General features: G+C 37.2%; 1 pseudogene; it reads right to left on the bottom strand.

The window, feature by feature from the left end:
* Positions 1-3,239: 3,239 nt before the first annotated feature.
* The window catches only part of LOC149192189 (serine carboxypeptidase-like 50), a 106,175-nt pseudogene continuing 84,329 nt past the window's right edge, over positions 3,240-25,085 (bottom strand).

Raw genomic sequence — 25,085 nt, 5'->3', positions numbered from 1 at the left:
CTGTAGCTACTTCCATGGTCTGGAAGGTTCTAGATTTCAAATGAAGAATCCGGCCACATGGGTGTCAAGCAGTAAAAAAGGTTTTTTTACCTCTATTTACCCTACATTAATTGTCAATCTAGGAATGATTTGTTATTTCAAAGAGTGTACTCAGTTTGAGGCGGTCATTTGTCAGAGTAATGCTAGTAGTATAGTGCTCTCAATACAAGAGTAAACAGATGCTTGGAATGAAATCTATTTGCAAAAAGAAACCTGGGACTCAAATCATTCATTCAGAAAATTCATCAGTTAAGGGTACAGTAATAGTAACTCTTCCCTCTCTAAATTGATGCAATAAAAAAGGCACTCAAAGGAAGGATCATCAAACTGGGAACTAGACAACATATGTCGATGTTCACTATAGTCTCAGACCTTCTGCACACCAAACCAATGATAATCTTCAATTGAGAGGAAATAGAACAACAACTATCTCTATTTAACAGGATTGAACAGTAAACCCTTAATCTATAGAAATGAATGCAGCAATAATTATAATTTACAACAATTAAGTAACATCTTTTGGATTGAACAACGAACAGAAATGGAACAAAAAACTATTAGAAATAAAGTATAGAACAACAACTCAGATCTGAATGTACAACAACCCAAGTTAAACACGCGGCACACTTAACATCAAAAGGAACAGTAATCTAAACTTCAATACAGTACGCATGAATCATAGCTATAAAGTAACAGTAATTATAACAGAATGGTAGTTGTAACGGAACAACAATTCCGAATGAACAACAATCACAATTTAAGAATAAATCATACGGTAGTACCGATTTAGGAACATACAGCGCAGTTGAACTATAATCGAACAACAATCTATATGGAACAACAGTGTTATATCAATTGTCAAAGGGAACAACAATGCGATACAATGTTAGAATGATAACATAGCATTCTTGTTACAGATAAAAATAGTATTTAACCAAGTATATATAACAGAGCTGATATGTAAAACAATAAAGCACATTAGATTACTGAACAAAGTAAATGAAAGAAATCAAACCACACATGAATCAAAAATATGATACAAGAGCGAGTGATCCACCAGGGCTGGGCTCTTAGCCTCCAGGGACACACCGCTTGAAATTACCCCAAAATCAAAGATAGAACGATAACCAGATTTATATTAAAACATCAAACAAAGTTACAGTGGATCGATCTTCAACGAGAATCGATGATCAAAGTTTCAAATACAAATGAAAATAACATAAAAGCAAAACCAGTCCCCCTAGCTAGTAGCGTTGCCTCTTCTTATAACAGTCGAGCGACGGTACCAACAATATAGAGAATTGTTGAGATAGCGATCCCTTAGGATCGAAGGATCCTGAGGGATTCACCAAGCTGTTATTTTGTAGTTATCCTTATGTTCTATTGTGCCGATTGGAGATTTCGTTTTCCTTTTTCTGGCTGTTACGCTCCAATTTGGATCGCCTTGTTTGAACGTGGTTCCCTACCGAAGGGACAACAGTTAATTTGGTCTCGGTCTTTATTTTGGGATGACGGTCTTCCGTTTTCTCCTTTTTCTGCATAGAAAAGGGTAATTATTAGTTATTCCATATTACATATAAATATTCTAGATTCTATCATATTATTGTGTCATATGCCTACTTCATGATGTGAAAAGGTTGTGAGTTTTGAAGAAAATATAACAAAGTAAATGAAAGTAACATACCTTCTCCAGTGCCCAACACACCCCCCTGCTTACCCTTTTTCATTCCATCATGAAAAAATTGTAGTTGACATGCAAGGCGATGAGAGAGTAGGCTGGAGACAGGATCTCATGAGGTGGTATAAAGCCATGATGCCTAGCTAGGTGTTGAAAAAGATGCGCTGTCTGACCCTCCAACATTTCATACAAGGCTTGGTATCCAGGTGTAGGGTGCCAGATAACCGGACTGCGGAACCTATAACCTAACCAAGATGGCCCTTCCCTCAAAATAAGATCACCATAGAGGCTCAAGCGATCAACAGGTAACTTAAAGTTCTCATAATTAAACGGTTCCCTGAGTTGGATATTTGGATAAGAAGTCTGATATTGAAATTTAGCAACTGCAATGGGAAGGTCTTTGATGGTGAAAAAGTATTCTATCCCTTGTCGATTGATTGTTGTATGAATGGGTCCTAATGCTTCGATCATACCCGGAGTCCTCATGAGGTTCCTATGTTTATTCCATAACTACAATGGATCTCTACGCTTAGCTCTTACCCATAAGTATAATCTGTTTTCTTGTCTTTGGAAGGCATTATAGGCCTTAAGCCATTTTATTTGATTAAATCCAAATGAAATTAATTCCTACAGTTGGATATCCCCAACGAAAGGGCCGGGGTTCTGCTCTATTTCTTGGTCTTAACACAAGGTTGTGCAAATATAACTCGCATAATAATCTATAAACCTTTACCCCATACTGCTTACAAAAATTTATGAAATCGTCAACAGTATTTATTTCTATCGGGGCTCCCGCTTTAACAACTTTAATTTTCAATTGCAAATATTGTTCCATTAAAAAATAGGCATAATTCTTAGCAGGCGTTCTACATGCTAGGACATCAATGTATAAAGAGCATAAGGTATCCATTTGTTTGATAATTACATCTAACCTATGAGTTACCTTTGCGACTCTTTCTTCTTCCTTTCACCATCCTTCAAAAGCCTAACTTTCAGATAAATTGACATTCCTTAGCTGTTGTTGTAATTCTTCATTCTTTTCTCGAGAGAGAGTTTGTTCTGTAAGTTTTTCTGTTGCTTGCTGGCCTTGCATCAAACCTTCTCGTAGGGTTACTGTCCTCGGATCACTGTCCCAGATAGTAGTTGTAAGTGGGAGGTTCACTTGAATCTTCTTATTGCATTGTTCCATAATTATGGTTCGAATTTCCTTAGAGGACTATGCCTCTGTCTAAATTTCTTTGTCACAGGCCGTTATGTCATCTATTTGTACTTCAACATGGGCAATAGCTAAATGTTGTTCCTTTTGGTTTTGAATAGTAAGCTGGACTTGAGTCCTCCTGGTCTTTTTCTTGAGAGGTTTTGCTGGAGTGGTTGCATGCCTTACCACCGAAGTCTTTTTTGCTCTCTTCCCCATCTTCAGAATCCTGATTTGTTGTCGAAGTCATGCAATTACATCAAGCAGTCTTAGCTGTTCCTTCCGTAATTTTTTGATTTCTTCCATTTTATCAGAAGGAGAAATCGTTCATGCACTCGGGCTTGGACTTTCTTCTTGACCAATTTCTTGATTTTTCTCTTGGGTTACTTCCTCATTATTTTGTTGATTGGGCTGTTTGGGGGTAGAAACCCTAGATTGCTCTGCAATTTCTTGGGTAGCCTCTTCTTTCCTCCTCTCTTCTTCATAGAATTCTTCCGGTGTATTCTGAATTGGAAAAAATTGTTCCTCTTCTTCATCTTCATCATTTTTCTCTCCAAATGCACTTTCATCATGGCTGGAGTGATTTTCTTCTTCTTCTTCCTTTCCACATAACTCTTCGGATGCGATCTTATCACGAACATAGTTCTCTTGTGGCTCTTCCTCCATGTGGAGGTTTAGTGGGCTAAGAGGTTGAGTATATTCTCCCATGTTGGCCAAAATCTGGGCCAATTCATCCTCTTGCAATGTATTTTTCAATGGGCTTTCCTCACGTTGCTCTGTTTCTTCTTCAGCCTGACCAGATTGTTCAGTCTCTTGCTCTGTTTCTCCCTCATCGTTCAATTCTATTTTGTTCTCTTCTCCTTCCAATTGTGGGGGTTGCTCATCCCCTGAATCAACTATTTCCACCGGTTGATTGGTGTTCCCTTGGGAATTTTCCAGCCTCCTTCTGATCCACGCCAATCTGATGGATTTCCTCCGCTTCAATGGTCTATTTGATGTGCTTGCAGTATGCTTTCATTTGGGGGCTGGTAAAGCCAGTCCCCCATCTATTGTAAAAATTAGTTCTTCCCAGATGCTCTGTTGCTGAGCAAGACTGTAGCTAACTATCAGTCGTATTAGCCTATGGTGACTTACTACTGATTCTACGTGTCGTGATTTTTTCATGCTTCGGGCAACATCATGTAGTAGAGAATTTAAAAATGTAGGCAAATTCACAAAGCATTTCTATTTTAATACGGCTAAAAGTATAAGGTGTCGTGGTATTTCTTTCCTTCACAGGTGATGTAGCTCTGGATGACTCTTGCCAATTCTGCCCACGGTTCTCCCAAGGCTGCTGGTAGAACTCGTTTTCCACTTCAAGTCAGGTTTTGACCTTCATCTTAGAAGATTTTGATGGCATCTCACAGCCTTACTTTCTTCAGAGTCCACACAGATCCAATGGTTTCCAGTCCCGAAACTTTTGAAATTATGTCATTAGTGAATGCTATCTGTCTCCCCCTTACCATGGAGTGATATTCTTAGAGGTTCTACAAAAACTCAATTGCCATGGTCTCGTTGGATTGTTGCAGATGATCGAGATAAACTATCGATCCTGCCCTTGTTAGAATTTCCCATGCGGCATCAGAGACTATCAACACTTGTGGTTCTCTACGAATTGATCTTCCTCCGATTCTTAGCAAACTGTAAAAACATAGAGACGGTAATGGAACAACAGGCTATTCAAGCTGTTAGCAACCACAAAGAAAATGACAGAATAGCAAGCTCATTTAGAGTTCAAATTATTGCTAATTGTTGCATAGCATGACACAGAAATAATTTTGAAATAGAAAGCCATGCAAATTGGAAAACGATATACTGTTAGGCCTTGCTATTCCCAAGTAAAATTTCTCCAAATGAAAAACTGACACGTATGCCAGTGAATTATGAGGTCACCTTCTCCCCCTTGCAATGTGATAGGCCATCCTCGGCCATCAAATGTGGGAGCGACGTGCTATACTGACATGATGCAGAGTTAGAAAGGAAAAACTTATACCGAGATGCCATGTTTACAAGAATGAGCGGATTACCAAAATCGAGGTATATCATATAATCGCTTAATAGATAAGAGAATACCATGATATGATGTGAGATTTGGAGGATAGGACAGCTGACGTGCACAAAAATTTCAGTGTAGTCACGATCAACTTTTTCCATCATGATTGATTATAATAGATTTCATGTATTAGTGGTTCGAAAGAATTATGTCCATAATCCTTTTTGACCCATTACAAAGGTAGAGGAAGGGATTCATAAGTGCTATTGGTGTATAAAGAATGTGACCTCAATACCATAAACAAAGCTCTGTTGCCCACAGGTGTCCATAACCTTGACAGAGTTCTTTATTTCACCCATGGAACCATGATCCTTTTTGTATGCTTAGGAAAGTGTTGTGGAATGTCAAAATGAAGGCCATTGTGCTGGCTTGGTAACCAGATAAATCATAATGCCATTCACTAGGAAGAAGTGAAAGGTGGGCAGGCCGACTCATGATGAGATCTTCTATTCCAAGGACACTTTTATTTTCCTAATGTGCCTCTTGGTTCATATCCCTGGTGTGGTGGCCATAGTGGGAATGCCACTTCACTTTCTTCCTTATGATCATGGTACACTGGCTCCCAATGAGACCCCCTATCCTTCATTGACAAACCATGTTAACAAATTATATAAACATTTTTCTTTTTATTAATTTTTATTTTTATAGAACTGTACTTTCTCTATTTATATACAAAGGGTGGTTCAGCACTCCTTAAGAGTAGGGATGGTGGAAGAAGTCTTAATATCTCAATAGAAAAATATGCCCTTCATTCTTATTCTTAATAGTGATCAAAGAGGATTATGAGATTTTAGAAAGAACCATCATGACAAAGATAACCAACCATATCGGTATTAGTAGAACAGTGACAACAAGATAATCAATAGTTGTGTCCTTTCCTCTTTTCTCTTATCAATTCAGAGCAAATTCTTGTAAAGTTGGCGACTTTTTATGTAATTTGGTGCTTTTAGCATCTTCTAGTTCTCATATTAATTGCATAAGTGTATAGCTGTGTTTCAGAATTGGTACGAATGATAGAAAAAAGACACAAAAAAAAGAAAAAGATAAAATGAGTGCTATGTACAAAATCGCAAGCAAAAAGGAAGAAAAACTCTTAACCATTGTGCACTAAGAAGAATATCAGCAAAGAAAACAAGCACGAGTGAAATAATGCAAAAATGTTGTGTTTTTCGAAAAAGGAACAGTGGAAATCACAAGTGTTGTTCCTCCGAAAAAAGGAACAGCAGAAAACAAAACACGCCATTCAAAACAAAAATGTTGTTCCTTTGGGAAAAGGAAAAACAGAACATAAGAATGTTGTTCCTTCAGAAAAAGGAACAGCAGAAACCAAAATGTGCTTTTGTTCTTTCGGGAAAAGGAACAGCAGAAAATGAGAATGAGGTTCCTTCGGAAGAAGGAACAACAAAAACGAAAATGTTGTTCCTTCGGAAAAAGGAACAGCAATGACAAAAATGTGTCGTTCCTTCGAGAAAAGGAACAACAGAAACGAAAATGTTGTTCCTTCAGAAAAAGGAACAGTAGAAACAAGAATGTGTCGTTCCTTCGGAAAAAGGAACAACATAAATGAAAATTCTATTCCTTTGGGAATAGGAACAGAAAAAAATGCAAGTGTTGTTCCTTCTGAAGAGGAACAACAAAATAGTGGAAATGTTGTTCCTTTTAAAAGGAATAGCAGTAGTGCGAAAGTGTTGGTCCTTAAAAAAAGGAACAACAAAATGGTGAAAATTTTGTTCCTTTCGGAAGGAATAACAAAGTGCAGAAGTGCCATTCCTTGAAAAAGGAACAGAAAAATTGTGAAAATGTTGTTCCTTCGGAAGGAACAACAAAGTGCAAATGTTATACAACTGCAAGAAAAAAGTATATGCAAAACAAAAGAATTATGTACAGTTTGTAAGAGTATTCGAATTACTTAACCAAAGGTGAGGAAGATTTCTCTTCCTAAACCAGAATCTTCATGTCAGAGTCTTCACGAAGTTGCTGGTAGAATGATTCCCGAGTAAGTGGTTTGCAGTATAATCGAACTCAGTGGCCATTTGCCTTAAAGGTATGTCCGGATCCATCAATGGTGGTTAGAGTAATGGTGCCATTATCATGTACCTTCTAGATTTCGTATGGTCCCAGCCAGCGAGTCTGAAGTTTCCCAGGGAAATCCTGGAACCTAGAGTCATATAGGAGCGCCCAATCTCCTTCGCGGAAGACTTTCTTTTTAATGAGGGTGTTGTGCCATTTGGCTCGTTTTTGTTGTATTAATGCAGTATGTTGAAGGGCAAAGAGCCTGATTTCATCTAGCTCATTGATCTGCTGTAATCTATTAGTCTGAGCCTCGTATAAATCTAGACCAACCTCTTGTGCTGTTCATAATTTTTGTATTTCAAATTCTATCGAAAATATGGGTTCCTTTCCAAATACTAGCTAGTATGGTGAATAACCAGTAGTACTTCTCCATGTTGTTTTGTATACCCACAATGCTTTTGGCAGTCTTGCAGCCCAATCACATTTATGTGATGCGATGGTTTTTGTCAGTATTGCTTCTATTATTTTGTTTATGCTTTCTACTTGACCATTTGCCTGTGGGTGGTATGGAGTAGTAATTTTATGCTAGATATGATAGTTTTTTAGTGTTGCAGCAATCTTGTTACCAGCAAACTGTGGTTCACCATCTGTAACTATATCTCTTGGGAGGCCATATCGCACAAATATGTGGAACAAGAACTGAATGACAGAGTCCTCTATAGCTCTTGGCAATGCCTTTGCTTCAACCCATTTGGTGACATATTCTATTGCTACCAGAATGTATGTTTTCTGATTTGACGATGGGTTGATTGGACCAACAAAATCAAGTGTCCATCATTCAAATGGTTCAATAACTAGTTTTGGGCTTCGGGGCATTTCATCAGCCTGTCCAGTGCGTCCTGCTCTTTGGCAGCTGTCACAAGCTTGAACGAACTTCTTTTCATCTTTGAAGATCATGGGCCAGTAATACCCTGTTTGCAGCACCTTGTGTCCAGTTCTTCGATTGGTGAAATTTCCGCCACACGGTCTGTCATGAAAAGCTTTCAAAATGTCAAAAATTTCATCTTCGCAGTCGCATCTTCTAATGTGCATATCTACCCCTGTATGAAACAGGTAGCCCCCAATCCAAGAAAATCAAGTACTACACTGGACAATCTGCTTTCATTCATTGGGGATTAGATGTTTTGGTAATTTTCCTACTGCTAAATAATTTGCAACATCAGCATACCAAGGTATTTTAATAGTGATAGTGAACAAATTTTCATCTGGGAATTGATCTTTGACCACTGTTGCATCCACTGGTTTTGGCATTCGCGAGAGAAAATCAGCTACAAGATTTTCTCTTCCCGGTTGGTCCTTTATTGTGATATCAAATTCCTGCAATAAAATCAACCATCTGGTTACTCTACCATTTGTGATTGGTTTATTTGTTAAATATTTTATGGCAGAGTGATCTGTATATAAAATGATAGGATATCCATTGATATAATGCCTAAATTTGTTGATGGCATGTATTACAGCTAAAAATTTCTTTTCAGTCACAATATAGTTCAATTCAGCATGCGACAAATTTTTGCTAATATAATAAATTGCATATGGTTTTTTATCTTCTTCCTGCCCAAGGACTGCTCCAATAGATGTGTCTGAAGCATCTAATGAAATTTGAAATGGTAGGTCCCAATTTGGTCGTCAGAGTACTAGGGCTATTGACACGAATTTTTTTAGATTCTTGAAAGCACGGTCACATTTTTCTATCCAAACAAAGTCAACATTCCCTGTCAGTGCATGTAAAGGTGCAACAATATAAGAAAAATGTTCTATAAATCTTCTATAATAACCAGAGAATCCAAGAAAACTACGTACCTCTATTTGAGTGGTAGGAGTGGGTATTAACAAAATTATTTGAATTTTGGCCGGACCTACCTGTATTCAAGCTACTGAAATGTAATGGCCTAGAATAAGTGCTTCAGTTATCATCATATAACATTTTTCATGGCTTAAACAGAGCTTGGTGGCATCGTTGCAACACTTTTTCTAGTGTGTCCAATGCTGGGTTGAAATCATCCCCGTATGGTGTAAAATCATCCCTATATACTTTGAGCCCTTCATTTATTAAATTTGAAAAGATGTTGAGGATAGCCCTTTGAAATGTGGTAGGGTCATTGCATAGGCCAAAAGGTAAAACTCTGTAGGCAAATGTTCCCCAAGGACAAGTAAAAGTGGTTTTGTCTTGGTCTTCAGGGGCAATCTGAATCTGATTGTATCCACTGAAGCCGTCTAAGAAAGAAAAGAATTTCTTTCCTGCCAAAGTGTCTAATACTTGGTCAATGAATGGAAGGGAAAAGTGGTCTTTTTGTGTTGCTTTATTTAGCTCTCTATAATCCACACAAATCCTCCACTTTCCATTCTTCTTTGGCACCACAACAAGTGGAGAGACCCATTTACTATCAGAGATAGGGTAGATGAAGTTCACATCTAAAAATTTTTGAAGTTCAACTTTTACAATATCTTTTAGATGAGGGTTAAGTCTCCTTTGTGGTTGGTGAATGGGTCTTGCATCCTTCTCTATGTAAATGTGGTGTGTACATAACTAGGGATCAATTCCTTTCATGTTGGGGTAGTCCCATGCAAATGCTTCTTTATATTTCCTTAGTAGCTGGATTAGCTTGTATTCTTGTTCAGAAGTCAGGTTGGAATTGATGTTTAAAGTCTTTCCTAGCTCAATTTCTACAATTTTGCTATTTGAGACAGAGGTAGTAGGTATTGTTTGGTCGTGAGTATCTTTAAGAGGATCTTCTTCTAATTCATTCTCAAATTCTGCTTCTATCATGTGACATTGTATGTGGGATCTGGATTTAATCTGGCTAAGAAAGTTGTTAATGACATCATCCTCTGTTTGGTCTTTGAAATCGAGGGCATCTTCTATGGTTAATGGGGATCTAATTTTTTCAGCGAGGTATGATACAAGATGTTTGTTAGTTTTTATTATTGTGACACTTGGCTGGACTAGAGGATATAAAGCTAGATTCTTGACATTAGCTCCTCTAGTTATGGTCATACTTCCTTGTCAGCAGATAATATAAGTGTCAGCGGTTGCAAGCCAAGGTCTGCCTAAAATCAATGGATGTCCATCAAGTCGGGTTTTGGAGTTTATTATCAAAAAGTCTGTAGGATACTCCCAGGAGTCAACGGATACCATGACATCATGTAATATGCCCTCTGGCCTAACCACAGATCGGTCAGCCAGTTCTAATAAAGTGGAAATCGATTCTATTGATGTAATGCCCAGTTTTTGAAAAGTGGTGGTTGTTAAGATATTGATTGCAGCTCCTAGATCAACTAAGGAATTTGAGAAGGTTTTTCCATTGATTTTTACTGTTACTATTGGATTTCCTGGGTCTCCATATTTAACGAGTGTTTCTTTTCCTGAGAATAGATCAAATAGGGTAACAACTACTTGGACTATTGGGTTATTTGGTATTCTCCTCCTTGGCTATTTTATACCTAGCTCTTTAATGGTCTTTGCATATATTGGTATGTCTTGGATGGCTTGGAGGAGTGGAATTTTTATGTACAGATTTTTAAGTTCTCCTAGAATGTCGAAATTAGGATGTTGTAGAGGTCGAGGTATAGTTAATCATTCTAGGAATGGAGGGGAAGATGTGATTACTTGATTATGAGTTTGTTGTCTGATCACATCCTCTTCTTGTAGTGGTTGTTCTATAGGTAACTGATTTTCAGCTTGAATGGTTTTATCTCCCTCTGTTTCAATGATGCGCCCATATCTTAATTGAATATCATTACACTCCCTTAGATTGGTTCTTATCTTTGGTGTTTCAATTATTTGAATAGATTGGACTGTTCTATTATTCAGATTAGGGTTGGGTTGGGCTGGGAGTTGCAGTCTTAAATCAGGCTGGGGGTTTTGTTGTAATACTGGCAGTGTAGGTTGAGGGAGCGGAATGGTTCCTACTAGCTTATTCAACGGTCTTTCCTAGTTTTTCTGCCAGGCTTGACTCTGTGAAGTAGGAGGGGACCATTGTGCAGGATATACATTATTTTGCCAATATGGTGGGGTATAGGGAAAATTTGGTCAATTGGGTTGGCTTGCTTGATTCAGCCATGGTGATGATGAAGTAAATTGTTGTTGTGACCAATTTGAGAATGGAGGTTGATTTTTCCACATTGTATTACATTGTTGAGCATGATATTATTGAGGCTGAAAAGAAGAAGCTGGGTCTGGGAACATACCTATTTGTCGCGGTTGCCATTAATGGCATTGATTGAATAGGTACACCGGTTCTGGCTCTTCTTCTGCTTCCTTGTATACTACTTTCAATCCAGGAAGTGAGGGACAACTCTTTGTAGAATGGTCTTTTGTACAAATGGTGCAAACTTGGACTACATTTAATGGACACTCCTTGTGGCTGTGTTTTTTTCTGCATCTGGGATAGAAGATTGCCAAATTTTGTTTTGCCTCTGCTTGCTTTTGTTTGGCCTGCATAATATCAAGTTGTGTCATCAGTGTCCCCAATATGTCAGTTTTAAAATTTTCTAATAAATTTCCAAATTTTGCGCGAGTTACTCCCTTTGCAGAGATCTTGTTGTCTCTTGTAAACTTGTCATGTTCCGCTGGTTTTAGTCTTGTGCTGCCTCTCGAGCTCCTGATACATAAATCAATAATGTCAGCAACATTTTCCTGATAAATATCTCCTTTTCCCATAATATTTAGTATTTCAATCCATTGTTCCTTCATTCCTCTAATTAATGTTGTTTTTAATACATTATCATGTAAGGGTAATGATGCATAAGGATATCTTTGAAGATTATACTGAAAATGCTCAACATATTCTTCTAATGTTTCATTTGGTCTAGCTACCATCTGAAATATTTCATCTTTTAACTCTCTAGACATGCAATAATCCTAATATTTTTTTAGAAAAGACTCTTTCATTTGATCCCAGTTATTTATAAAACCACCACCCAATCCCATAAACCATCTTAAAGCAACCCATTTTAATGTAGAGGGGAATAGTTTCAGTTTCTAGGGATCGGTGGTATAGTCATATCCTCTACACAGCACATCAAATTCAAATAGGAATGCATCTGGATCTTCTGATGTAAGGCCATGGAATGTAGGGATATGCTGGAGAGGGATTGCTTTCATAGGTGCATTAGTTGTAGTATCCACAATGGGGTATTGCAGTGTAGAGGTTTGGGTGTTTGGCTGGTTCTGAGCCATTTGGTCAAATATATGCCAATAACCTTCTGGGATATCTAGGACAATATTCCTAGGCTGAGAAGGAATGACTTTAACAGGAATGGCCTTAACAACACTTCCTTTATCTAGGATAATGAGAGTGCCTAATGTTTGGGGAGATTCTAGTTCTTGAGGTTCTTCAACTTCATTATAAATGATTTTTGCAGCACTTCCATTATCTGGGCTACTTAATGGTTGAATTATCCCAAGAGGAGATCTTGGTTCTTCAGTTTCTCGTGTTTCTCCTCTTCCTTCACAAATGTTGCTAAGGTTCCCTTGTTGCAATGATTTTGGGCTAGAATTCTCAATTTCTTGAAACTCTTGCTCTTTGGTGTGACTATGCACCTCAACAAAGGTTACAGATGGTGATCCTGTGACCTGAAGGGAACTAGTAGGTTGTTTAGAAGCAACTTTTCTAGGTCCTACTGAAGGTTGAGATTCTGATTTCTTAAGGATTTCATCTATAAAGGTCGATCGGCCAAGGGTCACCAGCCCCTTAGCTTTATCAAGCTTGGGTAGAGGTTTAGGATTCTTTTAAGGCTTTTTCTGCTTAGCAATACACACAAATCAAATGCTAATTTATACCCAAAGAAAACAACAAAAAATATGTAGGAAAGCAGGCAGGGGAGTAGGGCTATTTCATGCTCCGTACGTAGGTTCTTACCTTCTATTTTTAAAACCCGGTTCTCTCCTAGCAGGTTCTTACATTACTCTGGAAAAGAAACAAATGGCTACACTCTTCCCCGGTAATGGCGCGAAAATGTTGAGCGGTAAAAAAAGGTTTTTCTTACCTCTATTTACCCTGCATTAATTGTCAATCCAGGAACGATTTGTTATTTCAAAGAGTGTACTCAGTTTGAGGCGATCATTTGTTAAAGTAATGCTAGTAGTATAGTAATCTCAATACAAGAGTAAACGGATGCTTGGATTGAAATCTATTTGCAAAAAGAAACCGAGGAGTCAAATCATGCATTTAGAAAATTCATCAGTCAAGGGTACAGTAATAGTAACTCTTCCCTCTGTAGACTGATGCAATCAAAAAGGCACTCAAAGGAAGGATCATCAAACTGGGAACTAGATAGCGTATGTCGATTTTCATTATAGTCTCAGACCTTCTGCACACCAAAGGAATGATAATATTCAATTGATAGGAAATAGAATAGAAACTATCTCTATTTAACAGGATTGAACAACAAACCCTTAATCTACGGAAATGAATGCAACAATAATTATAATCTACAGGAATTAAGTAACAACTTTCGAATTGAACAGTAAACAGAAATGGAACAGCAGACTATTAGAAATAAAGTATAGAACAACAACTCAGATATGAATGTACAACAACCCAATTTAAACACGCGACACACTTAACATGAAAAGGAACAATAATCTGAACTTCGATACAGTACGCATGAATCACAGCTATAAAGTAACAGCAATTATAACGGAATGACAGTTGTAACTAAACAACAATTCCAAATGAACAAAAGTCACAATTTAAGAATAAATCATACGGTAGTACCGATTTAGGAACATACAGTGCAGCTGAACTATAATCGAATGAAAATCTATAAGGAATAACAATGTTATATCAATTGTCAAAAGGAACAACAATGCGATACAATGTTAGGATGATAACATAGCATTCCTGTTACAGATAACAATAGTATTTAACCAAGTATATATAACAGAGCTGATATGTAAAATAGTAAAGTACATCAGATTATTGAACAAAGTAAATGAAAGAAATCAAACCACACATGAATCAGAAATATGATACAGGAGCGAGTGATCCACCATGGCTGGACCCTTAGCCTCCAGGGACACACCGCTTGAAATTACTCCAGAATCAAAGATGGAACAGCAACCAGTTTTATATTAAAACATCAAAATAGAGTTACAGTGGATCGATATTCAATAAGAATCAATGATCAAAGTTTCAAATACAAATGAAAATAACATAAAAGAACAACTAGTCCCCCCTGGGCTAGCAGTGCCACCTCTTCTTATAATAGCCGAGCAGCGATACCAACAATACATAGAATTGTTAAGATAGCGATCCCTTAGGATCGAAGGATCCTAAGGGATTTGCCAAGCTGTTAATTTGTAGTTATCCTTATGTTCTATTGTGCCGATTGGAGATTTCCTTTTCCTTTTTCTGGCTGTTATGCTCCAATTTGGATCGCCTTGTTTGAATGTGGTTCCCTGCCGAAGGGACAACAGTTAACTTGGTCTCGTTCTTTCTTTTGGGATGATGGTCTTCCGTTTTCTCCTTTTTCTACATAAAAAAGGGTAATTATTAGTTATTCCATATTACATATAAATCTTCTAGATTCTATCATATTCTTATGTCATACGCCTAGCTCATGATGTGAAAAGGTTGTGAGTTTTGAAGAAAAGATAAAAAAGTAAATGAAAATAACATACCTTCTCCAGTGCCCAACAATGGGCATCTCTAGAATCGTCTCCATATGGATTCTATCATATTCACTCAACCTAGATCAAAAAGAAAGCAAGCTCAAGATCGTAGTCAAAGGTGGAGTCAAACATATGATACCTAGAAGCAATAGGACTCTTCATCTGCTCTTTTGTGGTTAATCAATAAATCTAACAATTCTGTTGCAAACATCTCACTCGAATTTAAATCACCTATAGTTGATAAAACATTTACACAATTCTTTTGTAATACATATGAAACACCTGTAGCTAGTTTTCCTCAAAGATAGTTATGATTATTTCCTTTTAAATACTAGTTGTACAGAACAGAGGGGGGTTTGAAGAATTTTATGTATTAAGTTCAAACTTCCAGCTCTTTATTTTGGGACTTCGTTCTTTTCTATAATATAAGTCGTGTGTTTACCAATTATCATTTAAGAGATCATTTTGAATTAATTAGCAGCTCAACCCATCCAGCTCTTTATTTTGGGACTTCGTTCTTTTCTATAATATAAGTCGTGTGTTTACCAATTATCGTTTAAGAGAGCATTTTCAATTAGTTAGCAGCTCAACCCAGTCAGTTGCAGAGGGCCCCTATACTGAAGGAGGTTTTCTTTCCATTTGTTTTCTATTTAGTTTTAATTTCATTATTTGCTTTTAGTAGTATTTCTAACTTAGGTTGATTTATTTTTGTTTTTATCAATAGCATAATGTTAAAACTCAATTATGCAGTCTTGTTCTTCCAACACATTTCATGAGAGGAAATGATTTTGTTTCTAAACAAAGTAAGGTTGAAGTAATGAGAATGTACTGTTGTCTAGCTTACTCACTGTTTAGTTATTTATTTTCTAGGACAAATTTGTCAATCCATTGCGTTAATGAATGTTTTTTATCACCATTTGAAGTTGATACTCATCCTAAACTAAATGGTTGAAATCAATTAGTTACCTTTTTCATGTTTCATTTAGTTCTCTAGATCATAAAGTACATAAACTTTCTTGTATCCCATATCAAGAAGGCTATATTTCAAAATTAAAGGTTAGAGTAACTAGAAGTACTTCATTTGATTTCATTCTCTATATTTATTTCAACATGCATTACAACTCCACCCTTAATTTTAAGAATTAGATTCATGACTTAGGATTAATGACGAGATAGGACAGATGCTCTGTTTTTCCTTTTTTAAATTAGATTTTGACTATTTTCAGCTCTTGGTTCACCTTTAGGAAGTTTAGATTTAGTTTCTCATAGTTCATATTGTACATCATTAGGAATCAAAGAACAAAAACCCCCAAAACAATATAAAAATACAAAACAACGAAGTAAGAAGGGTTAACTAAGCACATATAGTGCACTACACTTCATCAGCTTACAAACCTCGGTTGATAATCTATGCAAGAAATTTAGGAAATTGACTAAACAGTCTGCTTCCTATGGGAGTGTCATTTCTGATTAGATGCCAAAGCCGAGTTACATCAAGGAGCTTCTAATACACTACAAAATTTTCTTCTTCACTCTGCTATAGAAAAGTGGTTTAAGAATACCACAAAAATCCTCCTTTCATTTCTCTTGAATTTAGGCTCAAACCATTTTGGTTTACAAATCTTGTAGGTAAAAAATAATTACAAAGGAGTTTGGATTCAAATACACATACAACCCAACCAACATAGCACATCAGTCATTATTTTGATCTACGGCCCCAAGGTCGAGCCTACAAGGGTTGTGAATCCTTACAAATCCTTCAAAATCAAATTTATGCATAACATGGTCCATTCAGTGGTAGACACAATGGTGTTTTGGTTGGTGCATGGTTCCAAATTTTCGGTTTGTTATGGTAGTTTGTGGGGTCTAACTCATGGACCTCACCCCTTTGGCATGTCATTGTAACGATGATTTTAAATATAACACTTTTCGTTACTTGTTTAAGATCTGCATTGGTGGCTCATTGGTGAACTGTTGTGCCCACCTTCGTGTAAGTCAGAGGTTTGATTCCCATCCAATAATTTCAAAGAAACTTTTGGAGTTTTATAGAACCCTCTTTGGCCATTCAAAGGCTACCACGTGGAACTCTCTAATTGGGCCACATGATTTCCAAATCATGCCCAATCATATACCAAATCAATGATACAATGCCACTTGTCCATTCCAAATGCTACCATGTGTCCATCCATGTCAAATTGACTAAATAGTCACACCAAATGCCACTTTTCCTAACACAGTGCCATGTGGGTGTCACGTCTTACATGCCATATTAGATCCATGTCATCTTCTAATATCATCACGTGTCTTCCATGCCATCATTATTGCACAGTTAGCACTATCACATCACTTATATGGTCTACCATGTTAGCGTCTGTATAGTGCCACGTGGTGCCTCCTAATGTTGCCATGTGGTAGCCATATCCATTTCATTTTTGTTTCATGAAAACTCTAGAATACGATAACTTTTGCATGCGAAGTCAATTTTTCCCCATTTAAGTTGCATTGGAAAGCTATTATCAATCTCTTTAATATAGTTTCATATTCATCAGGTTTTGAACACTTTGAAGTTTGAGGAATTGTTGAATCCTATGGATCAAATCTTCCTCACTGAGAAGACTTTGGACCTCCAAAAGCATTTCACTCAGATATAAAGTGAGGTTACTTCCTCCTCACTTGTCCAATATTTTTCCACCCTTTTTAGTGCACTTGGTCATCACAACAAACCGCATAACGACTATGATAATTGAAACCATATTGTTAATCATTCTCATTTTCCCACAACTATCTGCATTCATTACTCCAACTACTTCCCAAAAACAACACATTAGCATAAATAATGAATACAAATATTATAATGAAAATAAACTAACAACATTTTTTATCCTCTTCATAGGTTCACACAATAAATTCTCATGTTGCAGTGTTGATGGTTCCTGAAACACAACATAGTTAGGTTCACATGCAACTACTTCATTCACATGCTTAAGATCACATGTTTTAACCATCTTTGCACACATGAGTGGAAATGTTTTTCTCACATTCATGAACCTCTTCAATTGTCCCATTGTAACGAGTGAGATATCATCTTTCATGTGATGAGCTTTGACGATGTACTCAATTCTAGTGATACCTATTCTCCTTTTTGAAGAAAATGGATTTCTTATCAAACAAGGGCTTCAACCTAAGCACAATTCCAAAAATATCCAATGGAACCACATCTAGTTCAATCTAATCAAAAAATTTGGATGTGATAGAAAACCTAAGCTTGCATTGTTTAATTACTTGTAGCTTAGCATTGTTACATACCCATTCGAGAGGATAAGGTTTAGGATGTAGTGTTATTTCATATTTTATCTTATTAACAAATACTTCATATATTATATTGGATTGAGAACCAATATCAAACAAGGTATCAAATTTTCTATGTGTGGTTACAATCCTTATATGGAAAAGTTAATCTATCTTCATATCTGAGCTAGAACTAGAACCATCATGAGAAGATGATGTACCTTTCAACCTTATAGTTGTGACTTGTGTTTCATCATTAGAGTCAGACCCTAAATCTTGTTGGACTATTAAAACCACTTCCTTCTTGCCCTTCCAATGTTAGAACCACTTGGGCCTAAGCTCTGGATGCAACCTCAAACAATTTTCATCATCGTACCCATTTTTTTGTAATGGGAATAAGAAATTTTTTCATCTTCTTCATAGAAGTTGTATTCTTTGGTTTCTCCTTTCCTTTTCCTTTTCCCTCTTTCCAGTGAATGGATTCCATGTAGACACCACCACCTTGTTTACCTGTCTTTATGTAGGTCACTTTCACACATACTTCATCCAAGTCAGATGGCTTGACAAAAAAATAGTATTGTGGATATAACCATGCAAGATACCAATGTATTTAAGGAGAGTCTCTTTTGTATGTAATAAAATTTTTAAGGTGCAGGGAATTTTCCTAAACTCCTCAGTAAAATTTTGCACAATTTTTCCTTTAAGATGGCGTAGAGTTTTCCATTCGATAAGTTGTTTCTAGTTATGTGCTAAGTGGTAGAAATTTGTTTTCAATGTTGAGATGAATTCATAACATGAGGAAATACTCTTACCTTCCTGGATCCTATTTTCCCACCAAATTATCACAATACCTTCCAATCGAAGAGAGGATTGAATTTTTACCTTGTATTGAACAATTTATTACACATGGAAATATACTTCCATTTATCAAATCCAATTATCAAATATTTCAACATTGAGCTCACCATTATACATTGGCAAGTCAAATTTGACATCCAACTTCAATAATCGCTTATTTGAAGCAATATTTCCATCAGGAGAAGGAGGTTGAGAATGAGGAGTATAATAAGAATGAGGACTTGAAGGAGGAGAAAAGGATGAGTCTATTTTGAACCTTCATATTTGAATTTCCTTGACAAACCACCTTCTCCGGGATTCTTCCAATCTTGATACATTTCTTCTACCATGGCCTTCATTACATTAAAATCTTCGAATTTTTTTCCTCGAAATTATATGGATTTCCTTTCACTGGTGAGGCCATGTCCATTCTTTGAGCTCAAATTGAATCAATCTCCATATTAAATGCTTCAATGATTCTTTCTCCCTTAGTTTGAATTTGGTAATCATTTATTCACAAACCATTATCAATCCCACTTTCTTACCACTTGATATATGATCTTTAAAAATGTCTTGGTTTTAAAAATGCTTAAGTGTGAATGATTAAACTTAAATAAATGTAAAGTGTGAAATTAGCTTAACTAAAAAATAAAAAAAATAAAAAATAATAAAAATAAATAAATAAAAAACAATAAATAAATAAATAAATAAGTTAAAATAAATAAATAAATAAATTAAATTAAATAAATAAAAATGTTGCAGAGAAAATGAAAGAGAGACGGGAAACAAAATTATTAACTAAGTTCACCCAAACTATGGGATAAGTCTCTGGGTCCACTTCCTATGGGAGTCGCCTTTTCTATTAGATGCAAAAACCCAATTACATCAAGGAGCCTCTAAATGTTATAGTTGGTTATTCTCTATTTTTCTACAAAAAAATGGTTTAACAATACCAACAAAATCCTCTCTTGGTTGTTATCAAATTTGGGCTCAAACCACTTGGTTTACAAAACTTTCAAGAAAAAAATCATTACAAATGAGTTTGGATTTGAATACATGTAAAACCCAACCAACATAGTGCATCGATCATGATATCACAAAAAAATGATCATCTAGCCATAATTTACTAGATGGGTTGAAGCACACCATGTAGGGATAATTTTACCATGGTAAAATTGCTTTCATTATGAGAAATTACTAAATAAACCACATTTGTTAAGTCATTTATAATTAAACCCATGAAGAAGAATTAAATAAATCACTATTTATTTAATTATCTTCTAGGAATAATTAATTAAACCATTGTTTAATTGATATTCCTTGTCACATTTGACCCAATTATGAGAAATAAATAGATAAATCATTAATTATCTGATTTTTCTCTAGGAATAATTAATTAATCACTAATTAGTTATTATTCCTGTCATGATTGACCAAATCCATTAGGAATAATTAAATTAGTCATTTCTTGTTTATTATTACTTAACCATATTTCTTGAGATGATAAATAAATCATTTATTTATTTATTATTTCTAAATAAAAGTTTAAATACCTTTTCCCTCCAAACCAAATATAATAAAATAGTCAAAATGGTTAATTCTAGAATGGGGTTAATAATATTTTATTTTTTTCATTATGCAAGGATAACCTAATATTTTTTTATAAATAGAAAGGTTTTCAATTCATTCTTCACTTTTGATTATTTTCATTGTTGCACTCACTATTGTAGCTATAATTATTATCATTGTCGCACACCACATTATTTTTCATTTGAGTTCTCATTGAGCTCAAACATTTTGTTTGCTGGGTTTTACAGAAGGCAGCACTGCTAGCGGACTTGGAGATCTCATTCTTAGTGAAGCCACCTAATACTGTACAGTTGTGGGTGTGGGGTAGTCAGTAGGCCCAACTGCTTCACGACCTTTGCTAAAATGAGTTTCTTTTGGCTCCCACTTTCAACAATGAATTGAAGTGGTGAACCCTTCACCCACATCTGTGAGTGGAAAAGACGCTCCCCCTCCTTTGGATCTTCAGGCTCATTCTTCTAGACCTTGGTGGTGGCAATAGTGGCGTTGGGATCCACATCAATGATTTGCTTCGCTTTGTCATTCCCCTTATCGGGTTCTGACTCAAGGTTGGAACATGCATCTGATTCTGAAGCCTTCAACTTGGCCACCAATGACTGCTTGGTCTGACACTCACTTGCATTATGATTAGGTCACTTATGTAACTCACACTACTTTCCTTTGTCCTTCTTTGGCTTCACGTTGTTTTTTTCTTGCGGCTTCAATGGGTTGTCTTGGGTTATCCCATCTTGGCTTTGTCCTTAGTTCTGCACTTTGGGGAAGCCTTTCCCTTGCTTCAGATTCACGGATCCAAAGTATCATTTCTTCTGTTTAAACTTCTTCTCAATTTTGACAGCGTATCGGTACGCTATGCCGAGTGAGGAGATGTTCAGGAACTCCATCCCGTCCTGAATGTACCTGTGTAGGCAATCACGGTATTTGAGTACCAAATGCAGCTCATAATCCTTGATAGTCAACTTTGTGCAAAGGGTATGAAAAATATTTATGAACTCCAGCAGATCTTGGTCCCTTCCCTACCGTAGCATGGCCCACTTTATGTATTTTTCCTCATAGCTTTTGACAGGATAGTACTGATCCTTGATGGCATTCCAGAATGATTTCCAAGTGGGTGCAGCTAAAAATAGTGAGGCCGTACTTTCATCCTTCTGCTCCCAGTAGGTTCCCACCAGTCCTTAACGTGGGGGGCTGCTTTCAGAAGTGAAAAAAGTGATCTTTTGCTGGCTAGAAAAATCATGAACAGAAAAATAACCTTCTAACAGATTCAACCATTTATCTATGACATTTGTATCTGTTAAGAAATTTACTGAGAGAAATAAATATAAAAATAACCAGCAACAACCATAAACACATAAACACAAATGTTTATCCGGGAAAACCCCAAATCCACAGAAAAACCCAACTTAATAAGATCTCATTAGCATTGGCCAATACCTGACCAATCCTACCAAGTGAGCCTTCACCACTCACCTCCAGGTCTTGCCTTACAATGAAGTCCTTCCAGCATTTTATAGGCTCCATTACATATAATACCACAGGCAGAATACTATGGGTGCACAATACCATGTGCCCCAAAACCATCACTGTTTAACCTAGTCAACTTTGACTCTATCCTCAGTCAAGTTTACCTAACAGTATTTATCTGACCCTTGAATATGGGGATTTTAAAATTAACTTGAACCTTAAAGGGTGTGGCATATCTAGAGTAGCTGTTAGAAGCCGATGCATCACCTCTAGGTAGTCGTTGAAGGATCTGGGCAAAGTCTTCCATCATCGCATTCCTCTGTCGCTCGACAGCTTCTTTGAGCAAGATTTTGATATGATCTCCTGCCCTATCATATGTCTTTTCATTTTCCATGTGAGGTCATTGGGATTTACAAGGCTGGTCTTGCAGAGGTTCGACCAGTTCAAGCCCTAACTCTTTATATCCCAACCTTGTTGGGAACATGCAAAGAAAAATAAAGAAAGAGTAGACCACTCTGATACCAATGATCCGAATTTAAACAGGAATGTAACAAATTACAGAGATAACCATAAATACAGAGATATGACAGAAATAAAACTTCATTTCATTAATGTAAAATACTAAAATATGCTTACACACAGAAATTGAAATAAATTAGCTCGGGCAATGGTAGCTTATCTCTGAGAAGAGATGTGGCAGCTACATGCCTTTGAAATATCTTATAATAAGGCTCAAAGGCCTATTTATTGCTGAGAAACAATGGAAAACCGTAAACATCCAAAAACCTAAACCTAGGAGACAAAACACCAAATTGTGGGCCCCGTTTGGGTAAATTGGTGCATCAACTCCATGGGTCGTGACTTTGGCATATGATCTTTGTTTGACACGCACAATACCTTGTTAGAAAGATCTATCCGAGGACTACAACTTTGGGAAGAGAAACAGCAGTCCGTGGACCCATGTTGCTCCCAAGTTTCCCAAAAAACATCGTTTAGGGCCTCAAAACGGCTCTGGAAGTTCACGACCCGAAAAAATACTAAAAATAGTAAATTGTGCTACAATTAAGGAAACTGAAAAATTGAAAGAGACAGATGTGGGGATCGAAGTGGGATAGGTGGGTGGCCACCAACATTCACTTGGATCATTCCTCTCCCCTTAGGAAGCAATGGTCCCCATTGTGTTGAGTTCCTCCATGAGATGAGGAAACTTCTATTGAACTTGGTCCCTGGTGAGCTGTTCTGCAACCTCTGATGTGTCTAGTAATGATGGGAAGCATGGTCGAGGGTAGTCCACAATGAACACTCAATGCAAGCAGAGGAATGGGGGAATTCTGTGCTCCAAAGAATTATTTCCCATAGCCTTGGTAATGGTGTAAGGACCATGTCGGAGTGGTCTGAGCTTCTGATGGGCTTTTGTAAGGCGTTCTTTCTGCAGATGCAACCAGACTTTGTTGTCCGCTTGAAACTTGTGTGGTACCTAATGTTGATCATGTCACTACTTGTATTTGGTATTTCCAAAATGGAGCGACAACATATCGACCCCTTGGGTAGAGGTGCTCTAGGAGTTAGATCGAACGAATGCTTGACCTGACAGTGCAATGGTACCCCTGTGGGTGAGGGGAAGATGTTCTTATATTCTTTCATGACTGTATCCCTCTGATGCTAGTGCTGCGTGGAGGAACCCTTCATGATGGTCATGGATGTGGTGACAATCTTCCCCTTACTTTGGGAGCAAACTAGACAGAAAATCAATTTCCTAGTCTGGGAGATGAGCTTGTTGCATTTCTTAGCAATGATCAAAGAGGTGGCAGTAGGTGGGGCTACCTCTACCATCCTGTATAATGAATTACCCAAAGAAATAATATCAGCACGAGGCCTTGACTCATACACATCATGTCGCCTCCATAAGTATGGTTGGCCTAATAGTACATCACAAACATCAAGAGGTGCAACATCACACAATACCTCATCTGTGAAGGGCTTGATGTTGTAGGGAAGGCGGCACTGCTGGCGGACTCAGAAATATCGTCCTTGGTGAAGCCACCTGATACTGTACGGCTGTGGGTGCGGGGTAGTTGGTAGGCCCAACCACCTCATGACCTCTGCTGAAATGATGTTCTTTTGGCTGCCACTATCAACAATGAATTGCAACAGAGAACCCTTCACCCACATCTGTGAGTGGAAAAGACACCCCCCCTCTTTTGGATCTTTAGGCTCATTCTTTTGGAAATTAGCGGTGACAACATTGGCACTGGGTTCTGCATCAATGATTTGATTCCCTTTTTTATTCCCCTTATCGGGTTTTGACTCAAGGTTAGAACATGCATCTGATTCTGAAGCCTTCAACTCAGCCACCAATGACTGCTTGGTCCGACACATACTTGTGTTATGAGTCATGCTCTTATGGAACTCACACCACTTTCTTGTGTCCTTCTTTGACTTCGTGGTGTTGTTCATTTCTTGCGGTTTCGATGGGTTGTCTTGGTTTGCTCCGTCTTGGCTTTGTCCTTGGTTCTGAAGTTTGGGGAAGCCTTTCCCTTGCTTCGGATTCAAGGATCCAAAGTCTCATTTCTTCTGTTTAAACTTTTGCTCGATTTTGACAACATATTGGTACGTTGTGCCGAGTGAGGAGATGTTCAAGAACTCCATCTTGTCCTGAATGTACCTGTGTGGGAAGTCACGGTATTTGAGTACCAAATGCAGCTCAAAATCCTTCATACCCAACTTTGTGCGTAGGGTATGAAAAATGTTTGTGAAAAATATTCGTCCCTTCCCTGCCGCAGCGTGGTCCACTTTATGTATCTGTCCTCATAACTTTTGACAAGGTAGTACTGCTCCTTGATGGCATCCTGGAATGAACTCCAAGTGGGTGCAGCTGAAAACAGTGAGGTCGTACTTTCATCCTTCTGCTCGCAATAAGTTTCCCACTAGTCCTTGACGTGGGGGGCTACTTTGAGAAATGAAAAAGTGATCTTTTGTTCACTGGAAAAAACATGAACAGAAAAATAATCTTCGAGCATATTTAACCATTTATCTATGACATCTGCGTCTATATAACCCTCAAATATGGAGATTTCAAAATTAACTTGTACCTTAAAGGGTGTGGAATTTCCAGAGTATTTGTTGGAAGCCGATGCGTCACCTCTGGGTAGCCGCTGAAGGATCTGGGTAAATTTTTCCATCATCACATACCTCTATCGCTCAATGGCTTCTTCGA

The sequence above is a fragment of the Pinus tabuliformis genome, chromosome 2_2 (genome assembly GCF_031772625.1).
Source record: "Pinus tabuliformis cultivar Carrire ecotype Pingquan chromosome 2_2, CPIR1, whole genome shotgun sequence".
NCBI lineage: Eukaryota > Viridiplantae > Streptophyta > Pinopsida > Pinales > Pinaceae > Pinus > Pinus tabuliformis.
This window is presented reverse-complemented; position numbering and strand designations above follow the sequence as displayed.